The 18,338-nt window shown below is 41.7% G+C and overlaps 1 protein-coding gene across 2 annotated transcripts in view; it reads right to left on the minus strand.

Annotated features, from left to right (window-relative positions):
* Window positions 1–18,338, minus strand: part of LOC307042533 (coiled-coil domain-containing protein 158-like) — a 46,315-nt gene that overhangs the window by 570 nt on the left and 27,407 nt on the right. Inside the window, exons 23-24 of one of the 2 annotated variants that reach the window (XR_013809143.1) lie at window positions 4,215–4,301; window positions 227–518 (exon numbers count right to left, since the gene is read on the minus strand). The gene's annotated coding sequence lies outside the window, so the exon portion shown is untranslated. The remainder of the gene's footprint in view (window positions 1–226; window positions 519–4,214; window positions 4,302–18,338) is intronic. The other variant, XR_013809142.1, reaches the window with a different exon arrangement.

Consider the following 18,338-nt stretch of genomic DNA (forward strand, 5'->3'; position numbering starts at 1 on the left):
AGCAGGAAAGAGGATTATGATTCATGAATGAGAGCAGCAACGTGTGGTAGTATTTCACCTTGCTTTGCTAATCAGCTTAACGGGGTTGTCTCGATGCTTGAATCGAGGGGAAAATATTTACACTTTGACATAACATCCCATCATCCTCTTATTACTAAACTCTCACTCTCACAGAAAAAGTGAAGCTGAGAAGATCAGATACCTTTATAGCACTCCGCTATCTCACCTCATCGCGTCTCCTTAAATAATTTCAGCGTGGACATGAATAATGTACCATCAGACACGACGTGTTTTCCTTTGTCCGACCAGAGAGTGCTTCTGATTGGCTGCTGCCCTCCCGGACCACCGAACTAGACCACTCCTCTGCGCGCTGATTGGTCAGAGGGTCGCGAGTGTGACGCTGAATTTGATCGACTGATTTCGGGGCGGGGCTCCAATAAAGGGGGAACCGACGGCGTGATGCTCTCCACCCGCAGAGAGACGATGTTCAGTTGATGCCGCTTCTACCACAAGTGATGCTGTGGAGGAATAACAGAACCATTTGAAAGATAACGGCCTGCATTATAGCCATCATGGAAAAACTAAAAGGACAAAAAGTGAATCTAAAGTCTTATTCATGGAGGGACAATTTCACTGCAAAGCTTTCAATAGATAAATGAACCTTGAGAGGAGGTGTTAGCAGACAAACGCAAAAATACCCACTATGTACCTTAGTAAAGCAAATAACACACAACAAAAACCGGATGTTGCAGTAATTTCAATTGAACTGACTCGTTGACATTTATTTTTGGAAAGTAAAAGTTGAGACGCCTGATCAAGTCTTTCAATATTCCATCCAGCCAAATCCAGGTCAATATGTATTCATTTTAACAGTAACATTTTATGAAAGGCCCTGGAAAACCTATTTTCTCAGTCTCTCTTCTTTGGGCTATAATGGCCCTATACGAACTCAGGTTTTTCTATGAGTTCTTCTCACTGGTGATGTAATGTCATGCCATTTCTGTGCACCACTTAGCATTAAAGACAAAGCATAATTTACTAATTGATTTAAAAGTGCCTAAAAGTTTTTCTTTAAGACAATAGAACCAGCATCTTTGCTTTTTTATTGCTTCTCCTGCCAATTTGTACTGAAAGATGGGCCAAGCAATTATGATGTCTTAAATGTCTTTGCCCGAGGGCACATTGTTTAATAATCTGTCCATGTGCAACAGGCATGTCAAATACAACTGTGAATGCAGTAGCCTTTGTTCTGAACGGACAGTTAAATATTTACATCACTTTTACCACATATGTCATTAATACAAGTAGTATCTCAATATCAACAGAGGCAGTATAAAATCTCAATGTGACCTGCAGAAGGAAAATAGCCATGACATTAACTTTGCATGCTACACACAAAAAATCTATTTCAAACACAGATCTGTTCTCCCAAAGCTTTGGTCCAGTTTATATGATTTGGTCCCAGCAGCAGTAGTTCCTCTCGCAGATGGTAATGGCACAAATATAAAATGCAATTCAGATTTCTTCGAATGGAAAAATGTATATATGATAGCAATCACCTACCAATGTACTTGGAATATTTTAGTTGAAGTAATTTTGTTTCAGCAGAGGTAAAAAGTGAAATGTTTCTGGGATTTTTTAGGGTGAATTTCTGGCATTGTAAGCATGTCAGAGAGGTAAAGCTGGAAAAGCTGAACATTGAGTAGCCACTGTCCTTATTTACAGACAACACCAGCTGCTTATCTCAAGAGCCTTTACCAAGAATTCTAGTGGAAATGATGACAGTAAGAGGAAGGAAAGAAAGGCTGGCTAAATTTGTCTCCACTATCCATCTTAACCAGTCATCCATATATTCACCGAACTCGTCAACAGGTGTATATGGGGTCTGGTTGGTGGGCTCCAGGCTAGAAAATATCTTGCTGTAAAAAAAATAGTAATGGACGGACTGAGAGGTGAGCAAGGTCATGCAGCTCCCTCTTCCAGCTCCCTCTTCCATTCATAAATAACTTGAAACAAAGAATTACACATTTTCCTCAGGAAGCGATATACATCATAACGTTTGATATTGTTTATTGGAAGGAACCGACTGGGCTGGACTCTTAGCATTAATGTAATTGAGTTTCACCTCATTGTACAAAGCCTTATAGCAATCCCAGGGGATGGGGGCTGCAGGAGGGGGGCGGCATCTGTTCAAACAAGAGAAGTAAAACATGCTAAAGAAAATCATCAGGGGGGAAGGATAACAGACAAGTAATGCAGCAACATTGTTTCTGCCAAAAGAAAGGACGGGAGGGCGAAGAAGGGTAAAACAGTTCAACCTTTGTAATGGTCTCTTTTTATGTTTGGTCAGCAGAGCGACACTGATTTTTTTTCAGATTTCTTGTTGTTGGACTTGTTGGAAACTGAAGACACCCAGCTTTGAAGGCCTACACAAAGCTATTTGATGACTAGAGATTGTTTTTTTTATGTGAATATTTCTATGTACAGCATCATGAAAGGGATTCATGGAAGGAGAGCATTCATGCATACCACAACAAGGAGACTTTTATCCAGAGGGTAAATAATTTTGAACTTGTCCCGACAAGTAATTCATTGTGTTCCAACACACTTTGACCTCCACCAAAAATGCACCCATAGCTTTGAAGACAAAACGTAAGTGCAGCTGTGGCCCAATAGCAAGACACAAATGGCTATTCAAGAGTTTGGGAAAGAAAGTGTTCTCTAAATGTTTTACACATTCTGCACAGTCAGCTTTCAGAGTCGTCACTGATAATAGTGCAACATGGTTACGGGCTGTGGGCTTCACTCCACATTGTGTTTAAGGTCCTCATCATCACACACCCAACAATTATAAGAAGAGTGCATTGAGATTCAGTTACTCACTTGGTGAATAGAAAGTTCTTATCCAGTTGTTTGACTACAAACATGATTGAAAAATCATTCGGAAAATCGTACAAATGTTGTCATAGAAAAGCCTTAAAATCTTGTGTTTAAAACATGTTAAAATTTCACGGTAATGAAGAACATATCAAGAAAGCTTTTCTGGAAAATGAAATTGTGAGGAACAACATTGCTACTATCTTTTAGAATAAGCATAGATCTAAAAAAACACCCACTCACATTCCATCAGCTGTCCTCCCTATCTGCAGCTCGCTTCTTATATCAACACAAAAGCAAAAACATTAACTCTTTCAGTAAACACTTGGAAAGCGGTGTGCTCCCACCCATGCGGCTGCACCCCGGTGGAGCCTGGTACCGAACATTAAGTCACGGTACTTTAAGGCTGAGACAGTCTTTGTAAGGCCACAGACTGATATACAGGCAAAGCTGTGGACAAGGAGACTTGTGAGGCCTGGCAGACCTTTTCACTGGAGGTGATTAATGCAAACGGAGCCATAAACCTCTATGGGAAGAGTACACTACACTGAATTTATTTCTGGGTTAAACCACTCCTTTCTCTCCTTGGAGAGTATCACAGTGACCGAAAAAACTTGCTGGGCTGTAGCAGAAAAAATCAATCTTAGGTAATATGAAAAATCTAAGATCCAATGTCCAAAACTTCAACAATACTGCAGTTGTGGGAAATAGCCTAACCTGGATTATTTTACTCAAGTACTTTTCTTGAGTATGATTTTGAAGCACTTCACTTTTTTTTTATACTTCTTCTTCAGTATGAAACTTTACGTTAATGTCACTCATATTCTTATCAAATAAAACAATCTAGCAACCTCTCGTTTTGGCACTTCGCCATGTTTTAGATGTCTATAGGTAAATGGAATTTCCATCCAATGCAAATGTCCTTTTTGTGAATAAACAAATCTGAGTTGAAACACCAACTGTAGCCTCATGACTCCTAAAACCTTTTGAAAGGGCCCGATCCTCAGGCTTGGAACTTCTACTAAATCACCTGTATATTCAAGTAGTGAAATCTGCTTTAACTCAAATTTACCTTCAATATAAACCTAATAAATGACCCTAGCTTGTTCTTGAAGAACCATTCCTTTAGACCAATATATTTAGATTTTCTACCTTAATTACATGATCTCAGTAGTAACTCCACTGCTACTATTAACCTAACACTGTAACTAAAACACGACATACTCTGTACTAAAGAACAATCAAGGTGTTTTTTCTTCATTGTATGTATATGCTTTCTCATGGTATGCTTTTACTAGTTTATTATTTACTCAACAGCGATTAAGTGATGGACTGACCTTAGAATTACTTTGTTCACGTAGGTGTGGTTCATTTCCCACCATTCAGCAAAGTGTTTGGTGACAGGGGACAGCGACTCATTGTTCCTGCATGGAGAAAAAAAGCGTAATGTGAAAATTCAAGGAGATACTGCTTTCAAACCATATTACAATATCAGACAAAAAATTATCTCCATAATGTTGTTCTGAGAACATATGCATCGTGATTTTTCCCACGGTGACCCCGTTTTACCATGCTGTCCCCAGTCTTGAGAGTTATGCATCAATGTATGCATTGTTCATCAGGCATAGTCTAACCAAGCAGGCACACAATTATGCTTCATTCATTAAAATGTAAGGCAAAAAGTGAGGTTGCAAGACACCAGAAGGCTGTATCACAGTCAACAATGAGAGTAAATTATGAATAAAGTCATGTGGAGGCAGTAGGAATGGTAAAAAGCTCAAAGCTAGAAACTGTGGCAAAGACTTAAAACCTTTGTGATATTATTTGGCTGCAGTTTGTTAATAGTGACTGCTGTAAGAAGTTGATACACCTGCCATTTCATTGCAGAATAATAAATGGCTACAATTTGATTATGGATTAATTGTTTAAACTATTTATTTTGTAAAAATTGAAATCTTGTTTCAGCTGCTCAAATGTGAGAATTGTTAGCATCCGTCCTTTATGGTCTTATTGTAAACAATGTACATTTTTGGGTTTGGGGATACTGCTGGAACACACTTTAAACATGATTTGAGCTCTGGGAAATTGTGATGGATAATCAAACAATGATTGTTAGTCACAGCTAAATCTCTAAGTTTACTTCTATGTAGTCCCAATTATTTTTACCTTATTTCTTATAGTCACATTGAGAAACAACCCCATTGAAAATAAAGGGCAGACTAACGTTACCACAGTTCAGAAAACAACACACAAAATGACATGAGATAAAATGTATTAATAAAGACAAGTGGCGTTGTGGGGCCTTGACTTTTTAGGTTTTAAATAACATTACTTTGTCATATTGTTCCCGTTCAAGTTAATACTTAAGGAAGCTATTTTTGAACCAGTCTATTCAAATAGATTGTTGTGACTCTAATTTGACTGAAGACTGAATGTTTTGGGGTATGGTGTGTTTATAGAGACATGTTTTGTAAATAACATACCATGAATGGAACAAATAGAAATGAAATGAAATAAGGATGAGGAATTTAAATTGTATTTCACCTAAAATTGACCGGACCCTGACCACAGGACATTGACGAAACAGCGAAACCTGTTGTGTCCAATCCGTAAGACATCCTGTGCAGAAAGGGTGTTTCGAGGTTTGCACATCCTTTCAAGGGTATTGTTTTCCACAGTTGCTCAATATCCTAAAGGCGGTAAAATATTGTTAAAATTGTCAGTAAGTAAGAAAGTAACCAGCATGCTGCCAAACTCTCTGATTTTACCATAAACAACAACATTTCCTGTGTAATACACCAGTTTCCCCCAATTGTACATATTCTGAGTAGAAAGTCTCTGGAGGAAAATTAATATGGTCTTTGTTTTTGTATTATTGTGCTTGTGTGGAATAAATATACAACATCAATGAACGCATATCTTTGAACAAATATACAACATTAGCTGAAATAGTGCATCCAAATGCTTGAAGAAAAGTTTTGCGTTAGTATATTAATTATTAAAAAAGGGGATTGGTTTTAAATTGTACACATTTTATTAATTAAACATCAGAATTTAGCATGTGTTAGTAGACCCACTCCCCCACATCTCTCACATATTATCCCAAATGGGCAGAGCTTTCCCCAGTCACGCCATCATGGTGCAACCAGTAAGAGAGCTGTTTGTAGACAATGAATCAGTACACAGATGTCAAATTGCAATGCTTATAAATCAGAATGCACACAAAGGAAATCCTTGTGAAGAGGAAAGGAAAGTGCGAAAGGTACAAATTGGGAGTACACAAAGTTTCAAGCATTTCCTCACTCCAATCTAGTAGATAAGATGGATAAGACCATGGCAACGAGTATAACAGTATCTATCAACTGATCAGCACATTGCATGCACGCAGGGAGCACATAACTGCGTGTACGTTTGGGCTTATACAAACAGGATTACATTCCTTATACCGCAAGGACTGCAGATATTTCCCAATTTCTCAGAAGGCCGGTCGGTTAAATATAGGGTTAAAAATACTGAATAACCTGCATTAGAGGTAAACGTTGTGAGCGAAAACCTTATTTTAAGTAATGTTAACAGCAGGCATAACCTCGCAGTTTAACATTTAAGACAAGGTTTAAACAAATAATACATGGTTGTCCTAAACTAAAGACATTTTAAGTTCACTAAAACTCAAACATATTTGATCTGTGAAACAATGTTCTTCACAAAGAATCATGCCAGATTGTCACTTCAAATCTTGTACAATGAACTAAAGAAATCTAGGACTAAGACTCAAAAGACCAACTAGACGAACAATCAACAAAGGGGTAGCAGCCCTAGGTTAAATAGAGTTATCTCCAAATGTGGCAAGTTTTAAAGTTTTAAAAACAGAAGGAGAATAGCTAAATAGTCAGCAGACCAGAAAGGAGAAGGAAAAGCCTGGCGTGACACTTGGCCTTTGCAGGTCACTATATGTCACCCAGACTAGTTGAGGTATGTGGGAGAAAGCTGTTAAAACACTTTGTTTGGAGTCACATGATTGAAGCTCCATCCTCAATATAAAGTAGGAAATTCCTCAGAGAAATGGCGCCACACTGACGTAGCACTGTTTTGCCTACATTATGCATTCGTAGGTCTGCTTTGTTGCTGCTGCATCATGTCAGTAGCTCAGAGCAACCCCGTGACAGCACGAGGAATCTATAGGCAAGAGGAAGAAACTCTACGTCTGGAGTGATAAACAATCCCATTCACAGCCAACAGAAGCTTGACATAGATCTTATTGGAAGCTGGCACAGAAATACCAACATACTGTTTGGTAAATGTTCATGCTTGCTTTGTGACCAACTACAAATCACATTTAAGCCTACTGCCCTTTAATCAGCTGATGGCTTGTTTTTTGGGGCTTTTCAAAAGCATAACAAATTGTGTATAAAAAAAGTTATTTCAACACAGTTTATAAACTAGGAAGAACTCAACAAATGCTACTGCTATTGCAATTCCTTGATAACATGATTTTGTAAGCTTTATGCAAAGTTTATTACTCAGTTTACATGGAATTTCATCTGTCAAATCTCAAATGTGTATTCAAATGTCACTGTTTTATGCCTGCACTCAAACTGGCTGTGTCACTCACAAATGATCTGAAACCGCGCATTAGACAGTTCACTGACTGCATTGAAACTCTTTACCACGTTAGTTTGTTGGTATAAATAGTAAATCAGCTTTGCGGAGAGGAAACACTATTCTCTCTGTCCCAGCAGTGTTTTCCCTGGCGTTGGAACAGCAGGAGAGTCCGGGGATCTGAACTCAGGCTAATTAGCTAATTCATCGTCCCTGTAGGGAAGGACATGTGATTAAATCCAGTCAACAACAATCACTTTTCTATGCTGGAGAAGTTGTTATGAATTTCTTCATAATCTTAGCAATTTCACACAATTATAGTAAACTCAGTGGTTCTATCTGGGTCCGTGTAATTGTTGTCAGTTTGTTTTTTCGTTTAAACCAAAAGCCAAAAAACAAAAATACCAGCCTTTTTTCGTTTTTGATTTAAAACGAAAAAACGGAAAACCAAAGTAGTTTTCCCATTTGCGTTGTCTGAATCAAAAGACAGATAACGAGAAAACCAAATCAAAAAAAGGTCAGTGTACGGGGTCAGCGTATGTTTCGGTCATTGGATTTTCTTTTCACAAATGGATATTTAAAAAACAAAAAACGACTGGATATTTAATTTTCATTTTAAAATTGAAAAACCGAAATTGAAATACAAGGCATTTTTCTTTATCATGGTCAAAAATGGATTTACTAAACTTAAAAAACGGGATTATTTTCATTTTCTACTTCTCAAAACAAAAAATTAAATCACTATAAAACAGAAACAAAAAAACTACCGGTTTTTCAAATTCTGCTACCGGAAGTTATCTTACAAAATAAGAGCGCAGATGAGAACGGTCAATCCGTGTATCTCCGGTCCATTTGTTTTCACAACGAAAACAGCCAAGACACATATTGAGCCCAGAAAATGTATGTTTTTAAGGGCTGTAAATATAACAGGCCTATATGTCTAAAATGGACAACATTGTTAGGAGACTTCAACTATACAGCGATTCTGCACTGCGGTCAGCCGTCTCTCGAGTTTGTTATTATTTTTTCTGCCATTAGTTCTTCGTGAGATTGACACTGTTGGACTCAGTAGGCTAGTAGTGAAACTACTCCCACAAGTAGGCTACTATCTTGCTGTGTACTTTTTTAGTAATCCTCTGTCAAGAATGGATGTTTCTCTGCTATTTTGAATCAGCGTTGAAACACCTTTCTTCATGAGACTGATATTGTTGGACAGAGTATTTTAAGAGGATATGGTAGACACAAGGGTGTAACTTTGGTTTGAGAAGTTGGGGGGACACAAAACAGGGGGTCCTCCGCAATGAAACATTTTCTCAATTTAATTCCATTTCCTGCCTTTCTACAAATATATTAGGGACTATAGTGTTAACAAATCCAAGAAAAATGTGTAGTGTATAATGAGTGTGCACACTTATCTAGTATCCTATCCATGTGAACCTGTTTTATTTGTGATGACCTCACATCCTCTAGGGGGGTCCGGGTGCATGTACCCCGGGAAGATTATTTTCTTTAAATTGAAGTTGAATGCATCAATCTGGTGCACTTTGAGGGCAACATTAAGAGATTTATGGATACAGCTCTCAACACTCATATGAAACAGAACTGTATATATTTGAATAATCAAAGAACCATTAGAATATGCTCACAACCAATGACAAATCATTGATAAACTCCTCTCTCCTATCTTTATCATACCTAGTCTGCACTTTCTTTTTATTTATGCATATTTGACTAATCACTCCCCTTTCAAACTGTGTTTTTTATTTTTGTACTGACCTATAGTACACAAGGATTTCTTAACTTATTTTACATTACATAGATGGAAATATTTGTTTACATAGATGGCCAAACCATTTGAGACCCACTGTCTGACATGACTTAGAGTTTACAATCTAATCACTCAGAGTCCTTTACCTCCATGAGCTGACGTTATCTCTCTCAGTCCGTAAAGCTAGCACCAGACAGATGCTAACAACAACCCCCGTAACACGCGGAGGCATGACAGGGGGAGGGGGGGGCGCGAGAGACCAGGGGGAAAAATGGTTATTAAAAAATAAATCCAAAATAAATCAAAATTGGAAAAATGATTGATTCGAAAATAATATGATACAGTACTATTACGTCTGGGTCTCTGTGTTTCATTAAAGCTCGGCTCTGTGTGTGTGTGGAACGAGCCATTTTGTGTGTGTGCGCCTGTGCGCAAGCGAGTGAGCGCACCGGTGCCGGAGATTGTGGTTGTTAGCTTCTGGTGCTAGCGAGCTACGCTAACGGATATAAAGAGTTTTTTCAACAACAAAGTGGAGGAGAGTCCGCTCCTGTCGGACTGAGAGGCTCAGTGAACTAAAGGACTATCTGAGTGTTTAGATAGTTAACTTTAGTCTCAGTGGGTCTCAAACGTTTTGGTCACCATTAATGTAAACAATTATTTCCGAGGCACACGTTTATATGATCATTATAGTCAGTGCTTGAATTGGAATAAAAAAGGTGCCAGTACTCTAAATCAGCAACTGTTTCAAGTCAATTTATTTAAACAGCCCAAAAACAAGTATTTGGCTCAAAGTCATATACACTGAACAAAAATATAAACGCAACACTTTTGTTTTTGCTCCCATTTTTCATGAGATGAACTCAAAGATCTAAAACATTTTCTACATACACAAAATAACAATTTCTCTCAAATATTGTTCATAAATCTGAAAAAATCTGTGATAGTGAGCACTTCTCCTTTGCCGAGAAAATCCATCCCACCTCACAGGTGTGGCATATCAAGATGCTGATTAGACAGCATGATTATTTCACAGGTGTGCCTTAGGGTGGCCACAATAAAAGGCCACCCTTAAACATGCATTTTTGCTTTATTGGGGGGGTCTGGGGGGGTCCGAAAACCAGTCAGTATCTGGTGTGAGCGTTAGGATTAGGGTTAGGTTTAGGGTTAGGGTTAGGGTAATGTTGTGAATCGAGTGGCCTGTGTTTGTCGGCCATAACGAGTTAGTGAGTGTTTTATCCTCTTCATCACTATCTTCCTGAGTATAATCTCTTAAGTACTCTGGGGGTTTGCGCTCCCTACTGGGATATCTCCCACTGTCTGAGGCATGTGACGCCACCCTAGGGTTCTGTTCGTCATCATCCTCTGATGCTGACTGTGAAGCGTTAGCTTGTACATCGTTGCTCAGTACACTAGGCTGTGGGGCCTTTTCTCCCTCTTCACAGTCTTCCTCCGAATCCTGTCCTAGCCTCTGTGTTTGAATCTCGCTATCACAAGTTGTGCTGGTGATAAACTTTACTAGTCTGTGCTTCTGCACCTTCTCTTTGTCGGGGTAGTAAACTAGATAGGCAGGGCTTCCCTTGTCATGCCCTACAAATCGTCCTTTCTCACACCTAGTGTCTAATTTTCCCCTGTCCTGCTGGTACGCATAGCACACTGCTCCAAACGTATGCATCCTAGCTAAGTTACACTTTTCCCCTGTCAGTGCTGAATATGGCGTAGTGCCCGTGTGCTTATTAAAACACCGGTTTCCGGTATGTGCTGCTTCCTGAATGGCATAGTGCCAAAGGTTTTTAGGCAGATCACTGTCAATAAGCATACACCTGGCCATTTCAAAAAGAGTGCGCCCTTCTCTTTCAGCTGTCCCGTTTTGATGTGGGGAATAAGGACAAGACGTCTCATGTCTGATCTTGTTCTTTCTCAATAGTGTCTGAAACTCCTTACTAGTGAACTCAGTCCCATTATCTGATCTAATGCATTTCACAGTCCCATAGGGAGCTACATCTGCCAGATACTTCTCAGTGGCTTGAACTTCGTCACTCTTCGCTTTCAGGAAATAAACAAACACTGCCCCTGTACAAACATCTGTAAATGAGTGCATATACTTAAAGCCATTTATGGACTCGTTATTAACTGGACCAGCTAGATCGGTGTTCACCAACTCAAGTGGTGTGTTTGCTTTATCTGTCGGATCTCTGTTTCTCGTTTGGGTAAACTTTCCCTCTACTGTACAATCTTTATCAGGCTTATGCTTTGTACCCTTAATATGCATACCTACAGTTACATCCTGCAGCTTTAAAACATCCTCATAATTACAGTGACCCATAATCTCATGCCACGTTTGGATATCATGGCTGACATTACACTTATCTTCAACATCACACTCTGTTTGCAAATAGTACATTTTCTTACATACATAAATGTCAAACTTGGTACCATCCGGTAACATCAGAGCATCTTTACCTTCGTCGAAGAACACCTTGGCTCCGTTAGCTGTAGCAGACTTCACGGAAAATAGTTATTGGGGGTACGATGGGATGTATAGCGCGTTCTTCAGAATCACTTTACACCGTCGTCCTTCGCTGTCTATCAGACACTTCTCTGCTTCTCCTCTGCCTTGCGCCACCCCGAAGGTGTGCCTTCCGTCTGCCAATTCCATGCTGTGTCTCTCCGGCTTGAAGGTGAAGTCAAAAATCTTGAATTTCTTCTTATCGTGATGATGATGTGAGACGACGCTCCCTTGTCCACGATCAATCCTTTTCTGTGGGTCTGTAGTTGTTGTCTCTGTAGGCTGGTCTCTTCAGCTCGCACTTTGAGGGTGTAGTCACCTCCTCCCGCAGCTTCTCCGGTACCACCTGGCATGCTCGCGCACCGAGCGGCATCACTGCGATCCTTCTTTGTGCACGCTTTGTCTGTGTGCCCCTTGCTTTGCAACTGCACACTTTCTTTCTGCAGTCATCTTTTCGATGGCCTTTCTCTCCGCATCGTCAACATGCGCCGACGTATTCTCCGTCGCCATCGGGGATGAATCGTTTGGCGGGCTTTCTCTTTGTTGCTGATTGGACCCTCAGCACCCTCTCGCTCGTCTGAGGCTGAATCTTCGGAGGCCTTGAAGTTCCTCAACTTCGCCTTGAACTGTCCCAACGTTACTTCACTGTCACCGTGTGTCCCCATTAGAGTGAACGGCTTGTATTTTTCGGGTAATCCCCGCATAACCATCGCTATCATTAGTCCCTCACTCGGTGCTTCTCCCGCGCTCCTGAGTGCCTTAATGATCTGCTCAGTTCGGATAATGTACTCTGTTACCGTCTCATTATCAGCTTTCTTCAGCGCAGTCATGGTTATATACAAGGTGATGATCCTGGGTCTGCCTTTTCCAATATAGTACCCCCTTAATATTCTGAGACTTTCTCGGCCCTTGTCCTTCGTGTCTCTGAATATCAGGCCTAAACTGGTATTGTCGAGTAGCGGCGCTAACTCACAATAGGCGTCATCATTGAGCTTGTCGTCTTGAGCCCTCAGTGCCGCGGTCAGCTCTCCAACGGGGTGCTCGAAGGATGGTCTCCTTCAATCCCACTCCGTGCATGCAACACAGCATCCTCTCTTCCCAGAGCTCATAATCTTCTGCTTTCCCGTCAAACGTGGGCCACTTGCTCTTCCTCGTGGTTCCACTCGCCATGGCTTTTACGTTTGTAGCTTCAGTAGCTTAGCTTAGGTCCTTGTTAGCTTAGCTTTAGCTTCCCTCGGTTCTCCCGATGCTAAACTAGCTTAACACGTGGCTAACTAGCTACTCCTATGCTAACAGGCAATCTTCTCGCCTTGTTATCGCACGTGCGCTTCGAACTGTAGAATAATTCATCGTATCTGGGCCCATAACCTGTTAGCAGATTTAGACTTATACCTTTTGTCTCCTGCAGCAGAAAGGTGAATAATCCCAGCAGTTCAAGTTTAGCCATTAATCACGGCGTTATTTATTATAGGCAGTGCTTGAATTGGGCCGGTACTCACCGGTACGCAGTACCGGCACTTCTGATTTTTACCCATGTGGTACCGGCACTTCTGACTGAGTACCGGCACCTTGCCGGTACTCAGTAAAATGCCGGTACTCAGCCGCCGGCAATATACGTATATATTGTAAACGCAACGCAGCGCAAATATGGGTCTGACTGCCTCACAGAGGGTGACTGGCTGTCTACATGACGTGGCCTGCCGACATTGCCACTTTCATACAGATCATACTAATGCCCTCGATTGGTCTCTGTGTGTCATTCAAGCTCGGGAGGGTGTGTGTTGGTGTATGTGTGGCGCAAGCGAACGAGAAAGCGCGCGCACCAGTTACGTGTATTGTTGTTAGCATCTGGTGCTAGCTAGCTGCGCTAACGGATATAAGGAACTTTTTCAACAACAAGGTGGAGGGAGAGTCCTTTGCTGTTAGACTGAGAGGCTGATAACTACAGCTCTGGTGAGGTAAATTACTCTCTGAGTCTTTAGATAGTTAACTTAGTTTAAGTTATCTCAGTGGGTCTCAAACGGTTCGGTCACCATTTATGTAAACACATATTTCCATTTGAGGGGGTAGTGATTAGTAAAATATGCATGAATAATACAAACAAAATGTTAACTAGGTGAAAAAAGGTAAGATAAACTTGTTGAGAGCTAAAACTAGTCTTTGCTGTTGCCTCAAAGAGGAGCAGGGGGGAGAGGAGGGAGACAGGAGAGGCCGATTCAGGAGCCCAGACACACTCACTACTATAAATGAACCAAAAACAAATAAATAAACAAGTTTCAATGTTTTTTCATATTGGATATTGTATGTTATTGGTTATGGCCATGTACTTATGATTTTATGATTATTTAAATGTATACATTTTTGTTTCATATGGGTGTAGTCTCTTTATTTCCCCCTCAAAATGCACCAGATTGATGCATTTAAGTCCAACATTTCAAAAAAATCTTACCGGGGGAGCATGCCCCCGGACCCCCCTATAGGATTTGAGGCCCGGCTCCACTGTTCCCAAATAGATTTGCAATTTTTTTTAAATAGTAACCCATCTCCATATGTTTCTTTTTGGGTAGTAGATTTAAACTAGAGGGCTATCACTTTGTGCAGCAACGCTATTGACAAATAAATCCAGAAAAATGGCACAAAAAACTGGTAGTTGCCTCAGGGACGAGGAGTAATTTAACCAGCCAGTAGGAGTCAAGCTTTACTTTCTTTTATATCCATAAAGAAAAAGTAAATCTGTTTACAGTTGTTTCATTATGGATGTTGAGAGGTATCCATATATCTCTTCATTTTTCTCTCAAATTGCACCAGATTGATGCATCTAACTTCAATATTTAAAAAAAATGTTCCCGGGGGAGCATGCCCCCGGACCCCCCTAGACTAGAGGGTGTCAGGTCCACTCCCCACTTATAAAAATAGCACTTTACCACTGCACCCCCTCTAATCTCAGATGCACCCTGAGTCATTTTGTTTAAGTACAGTGAGCCTTTCTAAAATATACAGTAAAGAGACAAACCCACCAGCATTATAGGATATACTATGACTTTGTGCCAAATACTTGTTGCTGATTTAGAGTACTGGCACCTTTTTTATTCCAATTCAAGCACTGATTATAGGCGCACATCTCAAGAGGCTTGAGGACAGAGAGAGAAGGGGAGTGACTTCCAACGGTCTTATACCCCAGGTAATGACATCATCAATCATGTGGTGCAGCGCTAACCAATGAACACAGTTAGTAGTCGCAGCTACTTACATAGACAATATGGTACACAGTAATAGATGGAGTCATACACTATACATGTCTGTATGTTATATCTCAACATCCAGGTTGGTGGGATTTATCGCAGACCCCCCACGCCATGACAAATATGAGGCGATTAAGGCCCTTCTCCTTAAGACATTTAGCTTATCTGCTAAGGAGAGGGGCCGCCAGATTCTTGATATTCTAGGCCTAGGAGACAGCAAGCCATCTCAGCTCATGGAGAAAATGCTAAATCTGCCATTGTTTATGGAGACGTTCCTGCGCCACTTGCCTTCCCGGGTTCAGACGGCGCTAGCCAGCATGTCCATTACGGAGCCCCGTGCCTTGGCTGAAGAGGCCGACCGTTTTTTCCTGGCTACCCAGAAGTCCGGTGCAGAGGCGCTAGCTGTGACGCTCAGCGCCTCCTCAACAGTTAAGAAGGCTTGGAGGAGGCTGGATGTGACGGTACCAAGCCGGCGTGGGGACACAGGAGAGTGTCTTTACCACGCGCGGTTCGGGGCCAGGGCGAAGAAGTGTGTCGCTCCCTGCAGTTACAAACCTCCGGGAAACGGGGGAGCCGGCGCTCAGTAGTGGTCCTGAGCGTTGGCGGCACGAGCAGGCTTCTCTTCGTCAGCGACAGAGTCTCAGGAAGCTTGTTTCTGTGTGACACAGGCGCTCAACGGAGTGTGGTTCCTGTGTCGAGGGAAGACGTCGCTCGTGGGGGACACGGATCGCGGTTGACGACGGCTAATGGCGGCCCCATTCGCACGTACGGCGTGAGGCCTATGTGTTTGTGTATTGGAGGACAGCGGTTCAACTGGGATTTTGTGACGGCAGACATTTCTTTTCCCCTCCTCGGGGCAGACTTTGTATGTGCTCACGGACTCCTGGTGGACGTTAAAAATAAACGCTTGGTTGATGCCTTGACATTTTCCTCCCTAGTGTGTACACTTGGCAAGGCGGCGTACGACGGGCTGTCGGGCTTGCTGTCCGGGGAAGACACTTTTCTCAAGCTGTTGGCTGAATTTCCAGACCTGACGCTACCCACCTTCTCCGCGCTCACCACCAAGCATGGGGTGGAGCACCACGTCACCACTGAAGGTCCCCCAGTCTACGCCAGGGCCCGGTGGTTGAACTCTTCTAAGCTTTGCAGTAGCGAGGGCGGAGTTTTCAACCATGGAACGCCTGGGTATCGTCCGCCGTTCTGACAGTCCTTGGGCCTCTCCTCTGCACGTCGTTCCCAAGCCGAACAGCGGTTGGCGCCCGTGCGGGGATTACCGCCGCCTCAACGACGCCTGACTGCTACCCGGTGCCGCACATTCAAGACTTTTCAGCTCATCTGGCCGGTACGCTGGTGTTTTCTAAAGTGGACCTGGTGCGCGGATACCACCAGGTGCCCATGCATCCCCTGGACGTTCCCAAGACGGCAGTGATAACGCCGTTTGGACTTTTCGAGTTCCTGCGGATGCCTTTTGGGCTCAAGAACGCCGCTCAAACGTTCCAGCGCCTGATGAATTCGGTGCTACGGGCAGTGGCGGTTCTACGGGGTGGCACGGGGTGGCACCCCAGTTGGCAGATTTGTTTTGAAAGAAAAGTTGGGGCTCATCGGACATTTATGAGAGAAAATCTCTAATGTCCGAGTGCAAGTGAATGCAGCACAAGACGCGAGCCTTGTAACCCCTCCCCCCCTGGCGCGAGATTGGAAATGTGATTGGCGGCGATTTCATTTGAACGGGGGGACAGCACAAACGAGAAGAATTTTGGATCCAAGAAGACGGAAGGAATGAGGTATTTGCGGTCAGGGTATGGCTGGGGTAGGCTACAGCCATACCAAGAAATGGCCTAGCCACACCATGAACAATGATGTTAAAGTAAGCAAAATAAAGTCCGCCAACTCGCGGAGTAAATTGCACAGACAGCAGTTAGTAAGATTGATTTCAGTAGCCACTTGTCCGGAAATACCGAAGACTAGAAACGGTTTTTAACTTTTGTCACGTAGCGATCGTCTTCTCAATAGAACATCTTTGATAATCTCTTCTGGCCAATCAGAATCACGATAACGGCGTGGTGTTGTTGCAGGAAGTCCCGACGGAGAATACTTTTGCGGTAGTACATCTCTATATACTGTACATCGATACAACATTACGTGTTGATAGAAATCAACACGTAATGAAATAAGACCCCACGGTTTGATGATTGATAGGTGTGTGGGCTGTCTTTCATTTTCATACACAGAACATTGGGGGCTATCCACCCTTAAAGCGCTATATAAATAAAATGCATCATTATTATTATTATTATTATTATTATTATCCACAATGTAAAGTAATTCACACAGCCTCTTTCCTCTGTGAGGAGCAGCAGGTTCAGCTTTCAGAACAAAGTAACCAAAAACTAAAATGGCATTCATTTTTTTAAATATGTCGTGGAGTAATAGATTTATTTATTTTTGTTCTCAAGAGAGTACCAGAATGTGTATTTGATGTTAGTATTTCAAAAAGTTTCCTGGGGGAGAATCCCCCCAGACCCCCTGCTGGGGTTGGGTTTTCAGCATGTCAACTCTTTCACTTGTGGGGAAATTGCAGGATTGGCTCCAGGTTGCTCTTTTTTTTTACTACAAGACAAATTTGCCTTTTTATTTCATACAGTTCAATTTGGATTGAGACAGGGAAATAATCTAAACCTCACGCGTGGCGTTTCACTGTCAAGGCAAGCGTGTATGTAATTACATTGCAAATACTGACTTGAGCCCCACCACTGTATGGGTTAGCCCTACCATAGATTACCCAACACAAATACTCGCCGCCACTGTTTGCGGTCTACAATGATAGAGAAGAGCCTGTCAAGTTTGGCTGTACTTAGCATTGAATCAAAATGCACCATATCTTTAAATAGTTTGTGAGGCGTTTTGCTGATCAAGATGGTAATCGCCACATTCAGCTGTTATAGGCATAGTCACTTCTTTAATGTTTGTTCTTTCTGATGTAAAGTCAAGGTTGTAACTGTTTGCAGTAAAGTTGTGGGGCGCTGAACTGTTCTTTTGATTATTTTGATTTATGATAGTAGTTACTTATCTTTCAAATTTGAAGGAGGGTGAGGAAGCATCTTGAGGAACATTCATCATTAACTCCTCCAAAAAATATAGTTTATTTAATAATAACACTGAATATGTGAATCATAACAGTGATTGACAGCTGATAGTAATAATATGATTGTTAATATTATCATATTCATTCAGACACACATCGATGAGACAGTTAATTAATGTACGTATTGCAGCAGTCTGCATAGATTTGGTACCCCTGCTGGTCTAAGAGTGAAATCAACTCATTCAGTTAAAATGCATTAAA

This window comes from Notothenia rossii, assembly GCF_949606895.1.
Source record: "Notothenia rossii genome assembly, chromosome: 6".
NCBI classification, from domain to species: Eukaryota; Metazoa; Chordata; class Actinopteri; order Perciformes; family Nototheniidae; genus Notothenia; species Notothenia rossii.